We start from the raw sequence: 18407 nt of genomic DNA, 5'->3' as shown, positions 1-18407 counted from the left end.
AAAACTTCGACAGATGTATGGTGGAGACCAATCTGACTGGCTACACCACCATCTGGTATGAAGGACTACCACACAGGATCGAAGTAAGCTGCAGAGAGTTATAAATTAGTCTGCTCCATTATGGGTACTAGCCTCCGTAGTATCCAAGACATCTTCAAGGCAGCGGTGCCCGAGAAAGGTGGTGTCCATCATTATGAACCCCCATGAACCAGGACATGCCCTTTTCTCACTGTTACCATCAGGAAGGAGGTATGTCTGAAGGCACACACTCAGCGATTCAGGAACAGCTTCTTCCCCTGTGCATACAATTCCTAAATTGACACTGTACCCATGAACACTACCTCACTACTTATTATTTTTGCACATATTTTAGTCCAATATTTTTATTATATATACACACACACACTTACTGTAATTCAGTTTTATTTTCTATATTTAACATGCATTGTACTGCTGCTGCAAAGTTAACAAATTTCACAACATATGCTGGTGATATTAAACCCGATTCCAATTCAGAACTATTATTACTAGACTTGGATGACGTGAATTTTGCGGCAACAGTTCAGTGCAGATACATACAATTACAATAGATTACAAAAATCAATAAACATTGTAAAAGGATTAATAAAGTATTGTTTATAGATTCATAGACCATTCAGAAATCTGATAGCAGATGGAAAGAAACAGTTTCTGAATCACTGAGGCCTCCAGTCCTTGGAGACTGAAATGATCCAGGAATAGACAGCGGGTCAAATAAGGCATTATGGTTCAAGAATAGGGAATGGCTATTCACAGACCCCTCGGTTAATGGCAAGGGTCCAATGCATAAAAAAAGTTGGGGACCCCTGGGCTAGACCCAAGTAAATGTTAAGTATGGTATCCCAGCAAATGGTATAGAAGTTATTTCTGTATTTCATAAGGGAGTAGGGATGGTAATGAACAACTTAATTCACTTGAGATTTTATGGTACTGAAAATCTGAAATATTTCAAGTTCAGTCTCATCTTACATGACTAAAATACAGCAGCTTAATCTGTCAACCAGACAAAACACAGCAATATTTACAATTTAATGGGCCATCACAACCCAACTTGCAAGAACAGCAATAAAGCAGCAGAGTGGATCAAGCAAGGGACAGCAGACAACTACAGTAAGCTTGCCTGCAGCACTGGTGTATTCAATTGCACAGCCAGGAGGAAATATTCCTTCTCATTACATCAGTAAATGTCGTGTGAATCATCTCTGTGCTCGACAACCTGTGCTGACTCAGAGGAAATCAATGCTTCAAATACAAAGCAAACATCAAACTTTTATTCTTTCATTCAGCCCTCCTCATTTTGATGCATGGTTCATGCATTCTCTACTCTGGGCTCTTGTACATCTATGGCCACAAAATGCCGGAGGAACCCAGCAGACCAGGCAACATCTATGGAAAAGAGTAAATAGTCAATGTTTCTGGCTGAGACCCTACATCAGGACTGGAACGGAAGGGGAGATCAGAGTAAGGAAGTGGGGGGGGGGGGGGAAGAGAAGAGAAAGAGAGAAGAAAGGGGTGGAGTAAAGAGGTGGAAGATACATTGGTGAAAGCAAAAAAGGGCTGAAGAAGGGGGAAGAAGACCATGGAAGGGAAGGGGGAGGAGATGATGGAGGTAAGTAGATAAGGTGGGAGAGGGAAACAGGAATGGGGAGTGGTGAATGAGAGTGGGGGATGTGCGTGTGTATGGGGGGGGTGCAATTCTCAGAAGTCTGAGAAATCGATGTTCATGCCATCAGGTTGGAGGCCACCCAGAAGGAAATCAAGGTGTGGCTCCCTCCACATTGCCACATGGACTGACATGTGGGAATGGGAAGCAGAATGGAAATGGGTGGCTACCACAACATGTATACCTATCACTATCACACTATTGACATGTCTTCAATCGGGCAACTTCTGAGAATTCCATCCAAATCTCTCTCTCTCTCTCATTTAAAATCAACCCATTTGACCAAGGCTTTGTCAATTATGCTGCTTCATTAAACAATTTCAAGCCGAAGTCGAGTTTTTAAAAAGCTTAATTTGTCACTTATACATCAACACATGCAGTGAAATGTGCTGCAAATCACGAACACAAGAAATTCTGCAGATGCTGGAAATCCAGAGGAACACACACAAAATGCTGAAGGAACTCAGTAGGTCAGGCAGCATTCATGGAAATGAATAAATAGTCAACGTTTCAGGCCAAGTCCCTTTTTACAGGACTGGAGAGGAAGGGGGAAGATACCACAATAGAAAGGTGAGCAGAGGGGAAGGAGGATACCTAGAAGGTGAAGCCAGGTGGGTAGGAAAGGTCAAGGCCTGAAGAGGAAGGAATCTGATAGGGGAAGAGAGTGGACAATAGGAGAAAGGGAAGGAGGAGGGAATAGACAGATAAGAGGTAAGAGGTCAGAGTAGGGAACAGGAGAGAGGAAAAGTGAGGCATCAATGACCAGCATAGTCCAAATATGCACTGGGGCAACCCACAAGTCACCATACTTCTAGCACCAACATAGCATGCTCACCGTTTAGTAAACCAAATCCACGTGGCTTTGGAATGTGGGATAAAACCTGAGCATCCAGAGGAATCCCATAACATGATGGGAGAATATACAAACCCCTTATAGACGCAGTGGGAATTGATGCCCAATCACTGAAGCTGCAAAGAGTTACGCTAACCGCTACACTATAGCTTATCGTCATTTGCGCAAGTCCATGTATGCACAAATGCAATGAAAACTCACCTTTGCAGCAGATAGATGAATGCATTATTGATCCCAAAGGAAATTACTACGTCACAGTAGCATTACAAGTGCACAGAAATACAAATATTAGAAGTGAAGCAAGAATAAAAGTTACCTTAAAAATAAGGTGTACAAAATTTAGAAGTTCACACTGATTAAGATGGTAGTGCAATTACTATAATATTATACAGTAACACCAACCAGATAAGTGATGGTGGTATTGCTTAGGGTGTAGGCAAGAGTGTCCTAAACAGAGCTAAAACAGAACTCTGGTAAACAGAGCTTAATAACAATCTAATAGAAAGGAAGTCATCTTTCCCTGGCTATTAGTTGACTCATTATAGAGCCTAATAGCCAAGGGTAAGAATAACCTCATATAGCACTCTTTGGAGCAGCATAACTGTCTCAATTACTGAAAGTGCTCTTCTGTTCAGCCAAGGTGGCATGCAGAGGGTGAGAAACATTGTCCAGAATTGCCAGGATTTTCCAGAGTCCTTTCTTCTACCATTGCCTCCAGTGTGTCCAGTTTAATTCCTATAGCAGAGCCAGCCTTTCTAATCAGTTTATTGAGCCTGTTGGCATTACCCATGCTGATGCCCTTACCCCAGCACATCACCACATAGAAGATTGTCCTGGTGTGAACAGACCGGTAGACCGTGTGAATGAAAGGCCTATGTACTCCAAAGGATCTCAGTCTCCTCAGGAAGTAGACGTAACCCTGGCCCTTCTTGTACACAGTCTCTGAGCTGGTACTCCACTCGTCTGTCATCCAAGTGAACCCCCATGTACTTGTAGGTCCTCACCATCAACGATAACAGGGAGCAGTGCAGGCTTAATCTTCCTAAAGTCAATCACCATTTCCTTTGTCTTACTGATGTTGAGCTGCAGACGATTCAGCTTGCACCATTTGACAAAGTTCTCCACCAGGGCCCTGTATTCATCCTCCCATCTACCCTTTATACACCCAACTATTGCTGAGTCATCAGGGAATTTCTGCAGATGACATGACTCAGTGTTGCATCCAAAGCCTGAGATATACAGTGCAAACAGGAAGAGAGCAGCACAGAAACCCAGTATAGCCCCATCACTGAAATAGTCCCACAACCAATGGACTCACTATCAAGGACTCTTCATCTCACGTTCTCAATATTTATTGTTTATTATTATTACTTTCTTATTTTATTTTCAGTCTGTTGTCTTTTGCACACTGGTCTGCCCTGTTGGTGTGGTCTTTCATTGATTCTACTGTGAATTAGTTGAGTGTGCCAGAAAGAAAATGAATCTCAGGGTTGTACATTTGATATATACTTTGCTAATACATTTACTTTGAACTTTAAGCATAAATTATACAAGAAAGAACACAATTAGAACAAAGAAATCCAAGATCCATTAAAGTACAAAGTGGTCATGGCATTGCAAACTGAGGTAGTGATTAAAGTTGTGCAGGTTAGCTTAAGAACTGAATAGTTTAGGGGAAAATAGCTTTGACGCCACAAGTCCATACCCGCTTATTAGCCCCATTGTCTGTAAGACAAGATATTCTGCAGATGCTGGAAATCTAGAATGATACCCCTCTTGCTCCCTCTCTCACTGAAGAAACTCAGCAAGTCAGGCAGCATCTATCATCTTGCTCTGACCTGGAAATGTTACAATTTCTAATATCCATCAAATTCCCTTTTCAAAGCACCAGTCCACTGTTTCCAGCAGCCCTGCAGCCAGTGAATTCCAGAACAGCTACCTTTCTTTTAATCCTGTTAGCTTTTGATGTAAACTGTATAACTGTCCCTTGGTTCTTGAATCATTCATGGATAGGAGATCATCTCTGTTTGCCCTATCTAAACAAGTCAAGATATCAAAAATCTGTATTAAATCCACTCAAACCTCTTTGCTTTGAGGATGATGATGCCATTTCTGCATTCTAACTTGGATTGCTAAAATACCACACCCCTGGAGTCCATCCAGGACATTTTTTTGCCTCCCCTTTAGGTCCTAAAAGTATTAGATCAAATGCAAGATGTGGCTCTTATTTGACATCAACCATTTGACACTTCAGCAGGTAAGCATGGGCTGGGATCGCAGCTAATTTGTCTGACATGCATCTTTGACCACAATGTTCATTACGTAGTCAGGTTTAGGACTCACTGTTGGCCCCATCTATTTGGAAATTTGGAATGAGTAATGAATGAAAAAGTTGACTAAAGCAAGACTCAAACTCTGGTACGTGATTGCTTGAAAATCCCAGGGGTTTGGGACCTGACTCACTGGTGAGTCCGGAGCAGGATCTAGACCCAGACCTCAGATTGAGTGCACGGCCAGAGCCAAAGGTGCAGACCGCTGGGGCAGAATAAGGGGTAGGTTTGTGGCTTGAGTTGGGCTTTCGAGTACTTGGATGCTTCAGGTCATTTTGATGAGTTGACACATCCAAGATAAAACTTATGGGGCTCTAATCCGCACACCCTTTAAATTCACTGGTGTCAACAAAACATGTGAAATGAAGTATAGATTAACACTGAAGAGCCCAATAAATAAATAATCAATCCACTGGTCCAACAGCACCAAAATTCCCAAGGATGAACCAGGTTTATTATTACTGAAATAAATCATGAAATTCATTCTGTGGCAGCACTGAGGTGCAATAATAAAAATTACTATAACTTACAATAATATACAAATAAATAATGCAAAAAGAGCAAAACTGTGAGGTAGTTGTATTCATGGACCAGTCAGAAATCTGATAGCTGTTCCTAAAAACACTGAGCGTCTATCTGCAGGCTCCTGTACCTTCTCCCTGATGGCAGCAATGAGAAGTGGGCATTTCCTGGGTGCCAGATTAGAGATTTACTGTACTAAATTTTTAAAGACATCCTTTAGGAATCAGATGCAAGGCAGTAATGTTTCTCCAATACGGTTTACATGTATCAAAGTCAGAGCCTTCTCAATGGCTTACAATGCTTCAGTGTTAAACTCAAGTTAAAAACATTTCCTTTCATTTATGGGTTGTTAGTTCAAAGTAAACTTGTTATTCAAGTATATACATGACACCATATACAACAGATTAATTTTCTTGCTGGCATACTTAATAAATCCATAATAGAACCAATGAAAGATTGCACAAATTTGGGTGTTCAACCAGTGTGAAAAAGACAACAAACTATGCAATTACAAAAGAAAGAAATAACAATAAATAAAAATCACAAGATGAAGAGCCCTTGAAATCTAGTTCACAAATTGTGAGAACAGTTTCAGCGATGGGACAAGTGAAGTTGAGCCCTTTGGTTCAAGAGCAAATTTATTTTGCTTACTTAGTTGTTTGGTGAGTAACTAAATAGTTAAGGTTTACTGTACTGACAAATGCGCAGAAGGAAGAAAAAATATTTCTTTTTAAATGCAGCGCAGTTACAAGGGTCAAAGATACTCTGCCTGGACATAGGGGAATGAGTGTGCAAGTTTGACCAAAAGCACAATGAGAAGAATGACATCTTTTCTGTGCCTTCTGAAGATATGATATGAGTCAGCTCTTCAATACATAAAAGCCCCTTCCTGCTCCAACAAATAGATGCAATATTTTTGAAGATAATGAAAAGAGTTCTTCACGATATTCTGGAGCATAAATATCACAGAAATAGACAAAAGAGACGACAGATGCCAGATTCAGAAACAAAATATCAAACTACAGGAGAAGTAGGCCATTTGGCCCATCAAGTCTGCTCTGCCATTCAATCATGGACTGATCCAATTCTTCCAGTCATCCCCACTCCCCTGCTTTCACCCCATACCCTTTGATGCCTTGGCTAATCAAGAACCTATCTATCTCTGCCTTAAATGCACCCAATGACTTGGCCTCCACAGCCGCTCGTGGCAACAAATTGCACAGATTTACCACCCTCCGACTAAAGTAATTTCTTCGCATCTCAGTTCTAAAAGGACGCCTTCAATCCTGAAGTTGTACCCTCTTGTCCTAGAATCCCCCACCATGGGAAATAACTTTGCCATATCTAATCTGTTCAGGCCTTAAACAGGTTAGATGAACTCAGCACGTCCAACATAATTCTAGCCGCTGTAATGAATTTGTATGTTCTCCCTGTAGGTTTCCCCTCAGGTGCTCCTATTTTCACCAAAACCAGGGTTCAATTCCCACTGCTGTCAGTCAGAAGTTTGTACGTTCTCCCTGTGATTAGTTAATTTCCTCCAGGTGCTCCGATTTCTTCCCATAATTTAAAAATGGATAGGTTAGGGTTAGTAAGTTGTGGACATGCTGTTGGCACCGGAAGCGTGGCAACACTTTCAGGCTGCCCCAGCACACTCCTCACTAATTTGATTTGACACATCTCACTGTAGTTTTGATGTACTTGTGACAAATAAGAGCTAATCTTCATAATGTTAGCTACAGAAGCAAAGGGAAGCAGGGTTCAGTAGAGTGTCAATTCGAAACATCAACCATCTCTTTGCCTCCAGAAATACTCTTTCAACCACAAAATTCCTACAACAGATTACTTTTTGATAACAGAAACATTGTTGATTATCATACCCTTATCACAAATACAGCAGCAGGGCTGATTCAATTAGCTAAGGCAGTGATGACAATGAACCAAGCTTCCAACATTATTGAGCCAGGCAGGGATGTCAATAATATTCTTTATACACAATTTACACACATCCTTTATACACCATTAAAGGCTTATGGATGATGTTGCACAAAAGGCCAAAGGGAAATGGTCAAGTAAAGAACAGAGTTCAGATAATCATAAACACAAGAAACGTTGACCAACATACACAAAATGCTGGAGCCACTCGGCATGTTAAGCAGCATCTACGGAGAGGAATAAACAGTCGATATTTTGGGCTGAGACCCTTCCTCAGGACTGATAAAAGAGTTGGCCTGAAACATCAACTTTTTAATCCCCTCCATAGATGCTGCAAGACCTGCTGATGTTCAGATAATCACTTACTTTGGGTGTTCAGAGAAATAGGAGGTTTATGCTGTTTATGTTGAGAAAGAACAATGATGCTAGGCTTATCACCGCAGTGACATTCACTACAGATTAAATTTTTTATAGTACAGAAGACAATCTGGCCAAAGAAATCTGAATAAAATTTTGTTGGAACATTTAAATTTCACTAACTTTGCCATGGATGATTCCAAGCCCAGCTGCAAAAGGAGGAGGGTTGGGCATGGGGCTAGCAATACCATGCCATAAAACCCCAGAGCTACAGAAAATACCAAAAGCTCCAAAGAAGGTCAGTTTGAGCAAAGCTCCCTTGGAAAGGAAGGAATTTTGCCTAGAAGACTGATTAACCTTCAGACCAGGATTGAAGACCCTGGTGAGCTGCTGCTGGTGACCTGTGCCCCCGTAGGGGTGATGGGCCTAAGCAAGCAAGCACAAAAACCTCTGAACAAAACTAACTTCACACAAGCAGGTTTAAGAATAAAGTATCTTTTGCACCAACAATTTATAAAAGTAGTAACAGAATTGCTACCTACATGTCCAAAATTTAATATCTTTTTTCCCTTTCCTCTTTTTCCACAATTATTCTACAGGTTCAAACAAACGGTTATAATCTTGGGCTTGGGTTCCCATAGGTACCATCTCCTTCAGGGGCTTATGGGTTTGGATCCCACTTTCGACTGACCATGTAAACTACAGGTTGATCTATGTATTTAATATAGTTTCACGTGCAAGAATGAACAAAATGTTGCACTTTATTTCAAATAAAGCGATAAATTAAGAGCCTCACCTATCACCTCAAGTGCATGTAAAAGGTTGTATGATGTTAGCATTAATTTAGAGAGGACTAGAATATAAAAGCAAGGATGTAATGCTGAGGCTTTATAAGGCATTGGTCAGACGACATTTGGAGCAGTCTTGGGCCTCTTATCTAGGGAAGTGTGTGTTGGAATTGAAGATGGTCCAGAGGAGGTTTATGAGAATGGTCCCAGAAATGAAAGGGTTAATGTACAAGGAGCGTTTAATGGCTCTGGGCCTGTACTTGTTGGAGTTCAGAAGAATAAAGGGGAGGATCTTATTGAAATCTACCAAATATTGATAAATCTAAATAAGAGTAGATGTGGAGATGATGGTTCCTATAGTGGGAGTCTAGAACTAGAAGGTACAGCCTCAGAATGGAACAGAGATGAAGAGGAATTTCTTTAGACGAAGGGTGATGAATCTGTGGAATTCATTGCCAGATATGGTTGCAGATACTGAGTCATTGGGTATACTTAAGTGGGGGTTTATTAGCACATGTTCTTTTTTAGCAAGAAAGAAGAATGGGGTTGAGAGGGAAAATAAATCAGCTATGATTGAATGGTGGAACAAACTTGATGGGCTAAATGGCCTATTATACTCCCATATCTATGTACATCATTTTGAGCAGCAAATTCCTGCAAGCTAGTCTGCACAAGGGTTCTGCCTGAACCAATGTCATCAAATTTTGAGCTAAAGGTAGTAACAAGCTGGTTGGCCCATCCAGTCCACACCAAACTTATCCAGCCTAGTCACATCAACCTCCACCCAGACCATAACCCTCCTTACGTCTCCCATCCATGTACCTATCCAAACTTCTCTCAAGCGTTGAAATTGAACCACTTCCACTGGGGGAGTGATCCATACTTGCACTACCCCTTTGAGTGAAGTTCCCCTCAGGTTCCCCTCATTATGTAATCATATGGAGATATGCTTAAATGACATTTATGCACGCTTTGACGGGGCAAACACAACTTCAGTTGTGAAGAACCCTGCAGCTCCTGATAACCCTGTGATCTCTGACTCAGAGGCCGATGCTAGGCTGTGTTTAAAGAGAATGAACCCTCGCAAAGCAGAAGGTCCCAATGGAGTACCTGGTAAGGCTCTGAAAACCTGTGCCAACCAACTAGTGGGAGTATCCAAGGACATTTTCAACTTCTCACTGCTACGGACAGAAGTTCCCATTTGCTTCAAAAAGGCACCATACCAGTGCCTAAGAAGAATAATGTGGGCTGCCTTAATGACTATCACATGGTAGCACTCACATTAGACAGTGATGAAATACTTTGAGAGGTTGGTTATAACTAGACTGAACTCCTGCCTCAGCAAGGACCTAGACCCATTGCAATTTGCCTATCGCCACAATTGGTCAATGGCAGACACAATCTCAATGGCTCTCCACATGGCTTTAGACCACCTGGACAACACAAACACCTATGTCAGGGTGTTGTTCATCGATATAGCTCAGCATTTAATACCATCACTCCCAGAATCCTGATTGAGAAATTGCAGAACATGGACCTCTGTACTTCCCTCTGCAATTGGATCCTCAGCTTCCTAACCGGAAGACCACAGTCTGTGCGAATTGGTGATAACATCTCCTTATCGCTGATGATTAACGCTGGCACACCTCAGGGGTTCATGCTTAGCTCACTGCTCTACTCTCTTAACACATGACTGTGTGGCTAGGCATAGCTCAAATATCATATACAAATTTGCTGATGATACAACCATTGTTGGTAGAATCTCATGTGGTGACGAGAGGGCGTACAGGAGTGAGATATGCCAACAAGTAGAATGGTGCCACAGCAACAACATGACACTCAACGTCAGTAAGACGAAAGAGCTGATGTGGACTTCAGGAAGGGCAAGATGAAGGAACACATACCAATCCTCAGAGGGATCAGAGTGGAGAGAGTGAGCAGCTTCAAGTTCCTCGGTATCAAGATCTCTGAGAATCTAACCTGGTCCCAACATATCGATGTAGTCATAAAGAAGGCAAGGCAGCGGCTATACTTTATTGGGAGTTTGAAGAGATTTAGCATGTCAATAATACACTCAAAAACTTCTATAGTTGTACAGTGGAGAGCATTCTGACAGGCTGTATCACGGTCTGATTTGGAGGGGCTACTGCACAGGACCGAAAGAAGCTGCAGAAGGTTGTAAATCTAGTCAGCTCCATCTTGGGTTACTAGCCTACAAAGTACCCAAGACATCTTCAGGGAGCAGTGTCTCAGAAAGGCAGCATCCATTATTAAGGACCTCCAGCACCGGGGGCATGTCCTTTTCTCATTGTTACCATCAGGTCAGAGGTACAGAAGCCTGAAGGCACACACTCAGCGATTCAGGAACAGCTTCTTCCCCTCTGCCATCTGATTCCTAAATGGACATTGAAGCTTTGGACACTACCTCACTTTTTTAAAAATATATATAGAGTATTTCTGTTTTTGCATGTTTTTTTAATCTATTCAATATACATAATTGATTTACTTGAATTTACTTGTTTATTTATTATTGTTTTTTTTCTGCTAGATTATGTATTGCATTGAACTGCTGCTGCTAAATTAACAAATTTCACATCACATGCCGGTGATAATAAACCTGATTCTGACCCCAGTGACAACTTGGACATTTAAAGACTACAATCAATCCATCCTGCTGACCAGAAAACTACAGAATTGCAGGAAAAACCCATCAGTAGTTTCCACAGTGGGTGCATCCTATCTGCCCTTGATGTTAATTGAGTAAGCCACTCTTTCAGGGGCAATTAATGATAGGCAAGAAATGCTGGCTTTGCTCGTGATGTAAACATCCAGTGAGAGAATAAAGCACAATCCACCTTGTAACATCACAGCTTGGTATGGCAACTGCTCTGCATGTGACCGCAAAACAAAAAAACTGCAGAGAGTTGTGAAGAACGGTCTCGGCCCAGAACATCAATTGTTCACTCATTTCCATAGCTGCCGCCTGACCTGCTGAGTTCCTCCAGCAGGTGTGTGCATTGTAGAGACACAGCTCAGCACATCATGGGAACCAGCCACCCCCACGGATCCCGTCTATACTTCACACTGCTTCAGTAAAGCAGCTAGCATAACCAAAGACCCCACCCACCCTGGATTTTCTCCCCGTCCCATCAGGCACAAAAGCCAGAAAGCGTATACCACCAGGCTCAAGGACAGTTTCTATCCTGCTGTTATCAGACTCGTGAACGTTCCACTTGATTAATAAGATGGATTCTTGGCTTCACAATCCACCTCATTATGATCTTGCACTTTTTTTTTTAATCAACACTGTACTCTTGGTAGCTTTTATACTTTATTCTAGCTCAATGCCCTGTGTAATGCTTTTCACTGTATCTAAGTACAAACCCCATTTCCAGAAAAGTTGGTATATTTTCCAAAATGCAATAAAAACAAAAATCTGTGATATGTTAATTCACGTGAACCTTTATTTAACTGACAAAAGCACAAAGAAAAGATTTTTAATAGCTTTACTGACCAACTTAATTGTATTTTGTAAATATATACAAATTTAGAATTTGATGGCTGCAACACACTCAACAAAGTTGGGACAGAGTTAAAATAAGATTGAAAGATGCACAGAATATTTAAGTAACACCGGTTTGGAAGACTCCACATTAAGCAGCATAATTGGTAGCAGGTGAGGTATCATGACTGGGTATAAAAGTAGCGTCCATCAAAGGCTCAGTCTTTGCAAGCAAGGATGGGTCATGGCTCACCCCTTTGTGCCAAAATTCGTGAGAGAATTGTTAGTCAGTTCAAAAGGAACATTTCCCAACGCAAGATTGCAGAGAGTTTAGGTCTTTCAACATCTACAGTACGTAATATTGTGAAAAGATTCAGAGAATTCAGAGACATCTCAGTGCGTAAAGGGCAAGGTCGGAAACCACTGTTGAATGCACGTGATCTTCGAGCCCTCAGGCGGCACTGCCTAAGAAACCATCATGCTACTGTGACAATTATAGCCACCTGGGCTCGGGAGTACTTCGGAAAACCATTGTCACTTAACACAGTCCGTCACTGCATCCAGAAATGCAACTTGAAACTGTATTACGCAAGGAGGAAGCCATACAGTAACTCTATGCAGAAACGCCGGCGAGTTCTCTGGGCCTGAGCTCATCTCAGATGGACCGAAAGTCTGTGGAACCGTGTGCTGTGGTCAGATGAGTCCACATTTCAGCTAGTTTTCGGAAAAAATGGGCGTCCAGTTCTCCGTGCCAAAGATGAAAACAACCATCCTGATTGTTATCAGCGAAAGGTGCAAAAGCCAGCATCTGTGATGGTATGGGGGTGCATCAGTGCCCACGGCATGGGTGAGTTGCATGTATGTGAAGGTACCATTGACTCTGAGGCATATATTAGGATTTTAGAGAGACATATGTTGCCATCAAGGCGACGTCTCTTCCCGGGACGTCCATGCTTATTTCAGTAGGACAATGCCAGGCCACATTCTGCACGGGCTACAACAGCGTGGCTTTGTAGACACAGAGTGCGTGTGCTTGACTGGCCTGCTGCCAGTCCAGATCTATCTCCTATTGAAAATGTATGGCGCATCATGAAGAGGAGAATCAGACAACGGAGACCACGGACTGTTGAGCAGCTCTTATATCAAGCAAGAATGGACAAAATTTCCAATTGCAAATCTACTACAATTAGTATCCTCAGTTCCAAAACGATTAAAAAGTGTTATTAAAAGGAAAGGTGACGTAACACAATGGTAAACATGCCTCTGTCCCAACTTTTGTTGAGTGTGTTGCAGCCATCAAATTCTAAATTTGTGTGTATTTACAAAATACAATTAAGTTGGTCAGTAAAACTATTGAAAATCTTTTCTTTGTACTTTTGTCAGTTAAATAAAGATTCACATGAATTAACACATCACAGATTTTTGTTTTTATTGCATTTTGGAAAATATCCCAACTTTTCTGGAAATGGGGTTTGTACATGTAATAATAAACCAGCCAAATGTCATCGCTTTATAGGCAAACCATCTGTCTAAACAGAGGTTGGTTAGTGGGTTAATGGAGAATTATACTATCCAATGATAAGACCTATGAGAGAGCCAGTGTTCGCTGCAGTGCAGGCTTAAGGGCACAGGTTAGACCCATAGTACCCATATATATGGAATGGCAATTAGTCAAAGTCACCGCACAATATGGTGGAAGGCTCTGCAAATTAACAGAGTGGAAAGCAGAAGGGTGGGTGGGTGGGTGAAGGCTTATCCTTGAGCCAGTTCGAAAGGAGAGTAATCCAAGACAAACATGAAATGCTGGAGGAACTCAGCAGGTCAAGCTGCATCTATGGAAGGGAATGAACAGTCGACATTTGGGCCGAAACCCTTCACCAAGTCTGGAAAAGTGGAAGAGTGAGGAGGCAAAGGTGGAGAGATAACAGAGGTCTAAAACTACTGTCTGAAAGGGTGTCAAGAGACACAATTTGTACCTAGAGAGCAAATGTCAAACCTGGGAAGGTGGGATCAAGCTGTCTATGGCTATTTTTTGATAATTTTTGGATGGGTTGAATGGCCTATTTTGTAAATGTTGTTGTGACAAAGAGCCCAAGACCCAGAACGTTAATGTTGCTACCCTTTCCACTCTTGCTGAGTGCTTCCAACACTTTTATAAATCAGATCTCCAACATCTGCAAGGAAGGAGGTGTGACAGTGGAAGTAGGTTTTGGTCAACTCTGTATCAAGGACAAGGAGGGACAGAGACACAAGGCAAGAGAGACAGAACAGAAATCCCGATAGGGAGCAGAGAGAACCATCTTTAAGTTAGGCATTCCTGGAAAGGAAGCGGCGGTGAATTCAACAAATAAATTTTAAAGCAAGGAGGCTGAGAGATATAGGCTCACACTTTGGAGAAAGGAGGGCAGCAAACAAGAACACTCAGTTGTTGAAATCAGAAATTTATAATTTATTTTTGATTATTTGATTTCCACTTTCAGTGCCTGTTCGTTTTTCTTTATTCCTACAATGGGTTGAATAAAGTTCAATACAATGATAAAGGAGGCAGAGAGAGAACATAGATCAGTATAGCACAGTACAAGCCCATCTGTACTTTACTGTTCTAAATTTCAAATTTACCTTTTGATTTTACTGATAGCTTCCTTCCAGGAATTCCTAACCTGAACAAACTCCACTCTGTTCCAACAAGATTTTTGCCCGGCTCATGCCTTGAAGAATCTTTACTCCACACAGTAATATATTTGTCAAAGTGGAGCGGACTGCAAATTAGTAAATCTGACGGGAACAAAGGATGTTGGGAATGGTGAGTGTGGAGCGCTGTGGGACAGGTAGCAGAGAGGGAGTGGCAGGGGCAGGAAGAGGCACGGGTGCAGACACACCCAGCCCTGAGACACCAGACAAGGTCATTTGATTCCAAACAATAGGTATACTGATCACTACAGAATGTCGCTCTGGTACCTGTAACTCCCTCCCCCCTCCCTTCCTTTTCCCCCCAACTATGATTCCCCTCTCCCTACCCCCACCCCACTCTCAGTCCACAATATAGACCTATAGTAGAATCAGGTTTACCGTATCATCATTCACACGTCGTGAAACTTGATTTATTTTTGCAGCAGTACAGTGCAATACATATTACTACAGTACTGTGCAAAAGTCTTAAGCACCCTTGCTACATTTATTAGCCCAAGACCACTGCACGGTACTGTAGGTATAAACTTTGGAGAAAGAAGAGCAACAAACAATAAAGATACATGATTGTTGAAACCAGAAGTTTTATTTTCAATTACTTAATTTACACTTTCACCAGGTGCAGCTTGTTTTATTTCTGCAATGGAATGAATGGCTATTTTGCAAATGTTCCTCTGATTCTGTGTTTGGGGAGGATGTAAATTAAAGGCCGTAAGACCACAAGACATAGGAGCAGAATAAGGCCACTCAGCCTGCTCCGCCATTCCATCACCGCTGATTTTAGATTCAGAGTTTATTATCGTACTCAACCCCATTCTCCTGCCTCCTCTCCGCTACCTTGATACCTTTTACTAATCAAGAACATATCAACTTCCGCTTTAAATATACCCAATGAAGACAGGACACAAAGATAATGAGGAAGATAGAGAGGGGAGAAAGATTAGAAGATGGATGAAGTAAAAAGGAGGGGGTGGGAGAGGGGTATAGAAAAAGACTGTAGATACAGAAAGAGGAAAAAGAGAGCGGGGTAGCAAAATTACAATCAAAAAGCTGCGTATTCAAAGTAAAAGTTTATTGCCAAATACGTATATATCACTATATACTACCCTGAGATTAGTTTTCCTGCAGGAATTCACAGTGGAATAAAGAAATACAACAGAATCAATGAAAAACTAGGCACAAAGACAAACAACCAATGTGCAAAAGACAACGAACTGTGCAAATACAAACAAAAATAACACTGCAATAATAGATATCGTTTATTGTCAGCATTCCACACAACAGGTTCAGTGCATATACGTCCAGCAGGCGGAAACTAATGAAGTGCAACTTCTTTAAAGCAAACACGTTTTCCAAAGGAGAACCAATCAATAAAATGGAAGCAGGTGTCGAGCGAACGCAAACACAGCAAGCAAACATTTGCTCTAATTATTCCTTTGCAGAGTGCATTTGGAAGAGGTTAACGTTGAAATTATGTGCGTTCCAAAGTTTGGCCGACCGCAGGAGAGAGCCCTGCACAAACTTCTGTTAATTTTAAACTCTACAATCAAGTTAGGGAATCCATTCATACTCCCAACACCAAAAATCACCCAAGCTTGCTCAGTAAAGAGCTCTGGAAAGAACACAGCTTAAACCTCTATTACACTTAAATAAGCGTTGGGGGAGGGGTAACCATGGCCAGATCTCAGCTAACCACAAAATCTGTTCCAACCTATTTTGCCGCTTTATAAACCTTCCTGCTGCACCTTCTGTACTACGCCACCTTCGGCACTTCAACTCATCTTCCCCTCAGACACACAGTAATAAGGCCAGCAACTCCTCATGTATCATGCATAGGATTTGCTTATTAATCGCAACGACATACATCATCTTCCCCCCACTACCTCACCTCCAAACAACAGTGACAGCTCGATCACACAATACAAAACACTCGCACAGCCCTGCCTGCAGAACACAAGGCTTACTTACCTTAACAAAAGGCTTTAATCCCGCCACTGCTGGCTTGCGGCTCACCTATTCCACAGTGGTGCCGCGACCATGGAAAAGAAACGGGTCACCCCCTCGCTGGAATTTAACGATTGCTCCCGCACAGAATCCTCTTCCTCGCTCCTGCCACAAACATCTGATACTGGTGTGTAACACAAGTAAAGAGCCGCACGGTGACTGGGACCTCCCCAGACATGATGTCATATTCTGAGTGACTCACATTGGCTGGGGAGGGAGAGAGAGAAACAGCGCAGACATCTCGACTGGCTGATGTTTAACAGAGTCACGCTGCGGGCAATGTGGGATTGGCTTTGTTCTAATCTAATTGTTGGTTAATAATATGAACCAGGGGAAATCATGTTATTTAGGAGTCTATTCATAAGGTACGGTACAATATATGATCCCCGCACTGAACTGAAGCTTCAGGCGACTGTGAGAAAGTGTTTTCTGGAGAACAGTTCTGTAAAACAACTCAAGAGTAACACAGAGAACGCTGGAGGAACTCAACAGGTCAGGCGGTATCTATGGAGAGGAATAAACAGTCGACGTTTCGGGTCAAAACCCTTCCTCAAAAGGCGATGACTCAAAAAGGCGACACCCATCATTAACGACCCCCATCACCCAGGACATGCGTGCTATCTTCAGGGAAGAGGTACAGGAGGCTTAAAAACACACAATCGAACACTTCTTTCCCCCTGCCATCAGACTTCTGAATGGACACTGAACCCATGAACACAACCTTACAATTTTTCCCCTTTTTGCACTACTTATTTAATTGAACATATATATTCAGTATATATTCGGTGTAATTTACAGCTTTTTATGTATTACAATGTACTGCTGCTACATAACAAATTTCATGACAAATGCCAGTGATATTAATTCTGATTTTGTAATGTTGCCTGAATTATTATATGAAGTGAGTACTGCCAACACCTCACACCTCTCCCAATAGCTATCCTTAACAAGAGAAAGTCTGCAGATGCTGGAAATCCGAGCAACGCACACAAAATGCTGGAGGAACTCAGGCCAGGCAGCGCCTATGGAAAAAAGTACAGTCTGCGTTTCAAGCTGAAACCCTTTGGCAGGACTCCATATCACTCCATTCCTGCTCTTCACACACACACACATCCTTCCATCCCTCCTCTCCCTCAGTCAGTCACACAAATTTCATCGTTCCCCACCACACCATTTCCATCCAGTGGATCCATACCACCAGTAAATTGGTTTATTATTGTCAAATGTCCCAAGGTACAGTGAAAAAGTTATCTCGCATATCCTTCAGGCAGGTGTTACCAGAGTATTAGGACAAGGACTGCTAGGATGGGAAACAACTTCTTCCCCTAGGTTGTGAGGCTTCTGAACTCCCTGCTCCCTCCCAGACTCACCACGTATGAAGCACCAGTAACATTATACTGTTTACTTTTTAACCTGTGCCCTAAATGCACCTTATGCTAAATGTTAATCTTCTGAATATCTTTTATTATTTGTTAATTAATTGTGGTAATATTACTTTATGTGTTGTGCGTGAGTTATAAATGCTATGCTGTGCACCTTGGTCTGAAGGAACATTGTTTCCTTTGGCAGTCTACACGTATACAGCTAAATGCCAATAAGCCTATGCTTGAATTTCATACCGATGAATTCATTTTAACAGTGCAATGAGGTAGTGAGAAATGAGGCAATGAGAAAACAATAACAGAGTGCAGATTAAAGTGTTACAGTTGGTTAAGCAGCATCTATGAAA

The 18407-nt window shown here is 41.9% G+C and overlaps 1 protein-coding gene across 3 annotated transcripts in view; it reads right to left on the bottom strand.

The window, feature by feature from the left end:
- pak1 (p21 protein (Cdc42/Rac)-activated kinase 1) overlaps positions 1-18407 on the bottom strand; it is a 300561-nt gene that overhangs the window by 122061 nt on the left and 160093 nt on the right. The window contains exon 1 of one of the 3 annotated variants that reach the window (XM_073044258.1): positions 16643-16837. The exons of the other annotated variants lie outside the window; for them this stretch is intronic. The gene's annotated coding sequence lies outside the window, so the exon portion shown is untranslated. Of the gene's footprint in view, positions 1-16642; positions 16838-18407 lie in introns of those variants that run through there. 3 annotated transcript variants of the gene reach the window in all.

This window comes from Hemitrygon akajei, chromosome 4 (assembly GCF_048418815.1).
Source record: "Hemitrygon akajei chromosome 4, sHemAka1.3, whole genome shotgun sequence".
Taxonomy (NCBI): Eukaryota; Metazoa; Chordata; class Chondrichthyes; order Myliobatiformes; family Dasyatidae; genus Hemitrygon; species Hemitrygon akajei.
Note: the sequence above shows the minus strand (reverse complement) of the source record. Positions and strands in the feature narration are given on the sequence as shown.